The sequence below is a fragment of the Octopus bimaculoides genome, chromosome 2, assembly GCF_001194135.2.
Source record: "Octopus bimaculoides isolate UCB-OBI-ISO-001 chromosome 2, ASM119413v2, whole genome shotgun sequence".
Lineage (NCBI taxonomy): Eukaryota > Metazoa > Mollusca > Cephalopoda > Octopoda > Octopodidae > Octopus > Octopus bimaculoides.
The window spans coordinates 94,719,609-94,723,665 of record NC_068982.1 but is presented as its reverse complement, the minus strand read 5'-3'; the positions used below and the strand labels follow the sequence as shown (position 1 = coordinate 94,723,665).

At 35.7% G+C, this 4,057-nt stretch overlaps 1 protein-coding gene across 10 annotated transcripts in view; it reads right to left on the bottom strand.

The window, feature by feature from the left end:
• LOC106883318 (uncharacterized) overlaps positions 1-4,057 on the bottom strand; it is a 351,443-nt gene that overhangs the window by 277,665 nt on the left and 69,721 nt on the right. For 2 of the 10 annotated variants that reach the window (XM_014934300.2, XM_014934321.2), the window contains exon 2: positions 3,935-4,011. The exons of the other annotated variants lie outside the window; for them this stretch is intronic. The gene's annotated coding sequence lies outside the window, so the exon portion shown is untranslated. The remainder of the gene's footprint in view (positions 1-3,934; positions 4,012-4,057) is intronic. 10 annotated transcript variants of the gene reach the window in all.

Sequence of the window (4,057 nt, the reverse complement as noted above, 5' to 3'; positions counted from 1 at the left end):
AGTAGTAGTAGTAGTAGTAGTAGTAGTAGTAGTAGTAGTAGTAGTAGTAGTAGCAGTAGTTAGAGGATTCAATAGATCACATCAGTAAGCAGGACACCAGAAATGGCTAGGTACAATAATTTAGGGTTCACAGTGAGGCAAAATAATGAAGGTGTCAAGTATGTGTAGGATACCGTAGGTATGTAAGTACAAAACCCAATTTAGACTATATATTCGATACATAGCTGGTTACAGGTGTGACGTAGGTAGAAAAAAGAATGCAGAAATGGGGTTTAAAATTTACTATTGGTGTTTAGGTTGAATTTCATTGATGTATTCATTGATTACATCATAACATATACTCTACCATCTTCATATACAATTTTAAACTGGTGAGATAAAACTTCAATTCTGACGAATCCAACCAACATAGTTGGATAGGTGGTATTTTATAAATAACATTCAAATTTGTTGAGGAATTAGAAGGAATGTCTTTAGCGGGCTCACGAGAAGCAAAATAATCAAACATTAATCTAAATTACTAAATTAGTTTATAGCTAACACTGGCTGTGAGAGCGTGCAAGAATCACAGAAATTAAAGGTCATTATAGTCAAGTTGCTATCATTTCATTGTTAAGAATCTTATGACAGTTTTATGACGTTCTGCTGCCGTGAGATGTTTACTTTTCTCTCATTTAACTGACAAGACAGCTGCTTGACCTTAATGGCTTTAGCTGCTTGGCCTTAATGGTTTTAAGGACAAGCCATGCCTACAACATGTCTGTGATTCTTGTACATTCTGGTAGCCAATATCAGCTATAAACTAATTCAGATAAATGTTTTGAAATAATAAGGTCGTTTGAACACTTTACTTTTCGCATGCCCGTTAACGTCACTCCTAATTTCTCTATAAATTCGAATGTCATTTTTAAAATACCACCCGTCCAACAATGTTGGCTGGATTTGTCACGATCTTTGTATTAACTCACCTTTTTGATACCTGTTTAAAATTTCACCTGGAGATGGAGTAATATATGTTATGGTGTAATCTATGAATACATCTATAAAATTCGACCGAGACAGCTGTAGTAAATTTTAAACCCCCTTTGTGTTCTTTTGTATATGTATGTATATATGTATTGCATTTAATATTACAATAGAATTATTCTATATCGTATTGGAGATGACTTTTTTCTGCTATTTCTTGCGGTTTTAGTGACTATTTAGTAGTCCACCAGTTGATTTATAATTGATTTTACTGTAACACTACCATTTATTTTAACGATCGCTGTGTAATATTTACTGCTACAGATTCCTCAGCATAATATTTTTACTGAAATTATTATTATGAGAATTATGATTATACCAAGAAACTGGTACATATTTTATGTAACAAATGAAATTTTAATTTTCAATTTCAGAAATGAACATTTTCCAAGATAGTAATTAGAAAATACCACAAGTCGCATTTAAAAGTGAAACTTTCATGAATAAGATATTTAATAGAAATTTCATTATGCCAACATTTTAAGGTGGCGAATTGAGTGAGTCTACAAATCCAGGATTTACTCCGGCTCTCTGCGACCTTTGTTCAAATTTCGCCGAAATCAACCTTACTATGTCGATAAATTTCAATTCAAGGCCTCCATTGCTGTCTTTCTTACGCTTTTTTTCGCAGAATCAGCTGTGTTTTTCGGTAAGGCCCATTCACAGTCCCTTCTCTACAAATACTGAAAGGAACTGCTATATTATTCGTGTCATCTCGTAAATCGCGAGCCGAGAATAAAGAAGAATAGAGGCTTCATAGTTTGTTTGTAACATTATTGATATGATTAAATCATTCTATGCATATAATATATTTTAATTAAAGCACAAAATTTAGTAATTACACTGGTCAGAAAAATGAAACTGATTGACTTTTCTGGGTTAATTTTTGATGCTGATTACGAATGCGAAGTCCGATTTCCTCTATCAGGTCTCATTTACATGATAATGATACCTGCTGTTTTCACTTATAAGATACGTAAGGCATGTCTCTATAAAGTATATTGAATACAAGATACGATAATTCCACGGCTTTTTATTGTACAAAATTAAAATTATTGTGTGCAAATAAGTAAGACTACACTCAAAGGCATAACAACTTAAACTCTTTGGGATTTGGACTTTCTATGGTGTTCTGTCTCTGTATAACATCCCTGTATAACATACAACAGTAGCCAACTATCATTCCTGCATTCCAAAATCCTTGATATTGTTGTTCCATCGATGCAATATTCAGATGAGAGCGTTCCCCTTACTCATCCGACACTGCTCCAAGGTTCTTTGTAAATTAGTCCAGATGTGAATCAAGGAAATGGACATTTAGTGACATCCGACAACCCATTGCAGCGTAGGAGTCTAGAAGATATTTCACTCCATTTCTAAACCTTAATGAGCTTTTGTTGTCTAGGAAATTTTCACAGAGCTATTTGAAGGATTTCCAGGCTTGAAGCTCAATCTCATCCAGTGCTTTGAGGAAGTAGTTGTCCTTCAGGAGTTCTTTTATCTACGGACCTATGAATACGCCCTCCTTCAGTTTTGCCTCGGGGATTTTTGGAAATTTGGCCTTCACATATTCAAACCCATTTGAGCTTTTCCTGGCAAGTGTCTTCACGAATTGTTTCAAGAGGCCAAGCTTTATGTGAAGAGGGGGAAGAAGAACATTTTCTGGCTTTAAAAGTGGCTTACTCTGCACGCTAGAAACTCTCGGCTCATATGATTGTCGAAAAGGCCACTCTGATTGCACATAGTGCTTGTTAGTTGCACGACTGTCACATAGGCATAAAAAGCAACAATATTTCGTGAACCCAGATTGGATTCCCATTAACATTCCAATCACCTTCAAGTCTCCACATATTTTCCAGCCGTAGTTTGTATACTTTATGGCATTGAGGAGTACTTGCATGTTTTCATAACACTACTTCATGTGCACTGAATGTCCTATGGGAATGAGTGGTTTCTTATTGCTGTTGTGTAGTAGTACTGCCTTGAGGCTTCTCTTAGATGACTCAATGAATATGCGCCATTCACCCGGAACATGCTCTTGGAACAAACAGCGAATTAACTCATCAGTGTTATTTACTGAAACAAAGTGGTCCTTCAACAGAGAGGCATGAAGTCAGATCCCTATTTCTCTTCCTGAAATGAGTAATACAAACATCTTTCTTAAGCAGACACTTTTGTTGTAGGCGAGATGCTAATAGTTCAGCTTTATTATTCGATAATGAAAAGTCTCTAACTAAATCATTTAACTCTCCTTGAAAAAAATTGTGGTACGTCTTCATTTTCAATCGTGAAATCTGCATCCACTTCGGTGTCTTCCACAGCAATAGTATTTTCCTCAGGAAATACATCTTCGTCAGACATCTGAAGGCCATTTTCTGGTGGTATTGGAATAGGGAGATCATCATCGTTGCGTGGTACTGGTCTTCTTGCTGATCCCAAGTTGAGATACACAATCTTATGCTTGGTCTTTACAGTAAACCCAAATACATTAATGCTGCAGAAATAACAGCCCATGAAATGATCCTTTGGCTCTATCCATATCATAGGTATTGCAAACGGCATTGCTCTCTTCCTATTATTTAGCCAATCCCTTAGCCCACTTGAACAAGCTGAGCAGATGATGTACAGGGCCCAAATCTTATCTTGATCCCCGAGAGAGCAGCCAAAGTATAACTGGCAGATCTTGATTTCAGTTGTGATGGCATGTTGCTGAGCTTTAATGGTTAAATGAACCACAGACATATCAGGACTGTTCTTGCAATGCCTTGACATCCTGAGTAGAATTTGATGATGATGATGACGACTTAGCACCTTAAACAGAAATTAAAATTTATGAAAAGAAAAGGTTATGAAAGCATAAAATTACAAAATTAATACAAATAGTTATAAAACAGAAGTCAGAATTTACCTGTATAAGACGTTTACATGTAGCGATACTGCTGATGGGAGTTATATACCTCTCTTATCTCATCAGAAAAACTGTGCCTGATAGAAGGAAACCGATTATATTTTTGAAATTTGCGGACAAAAC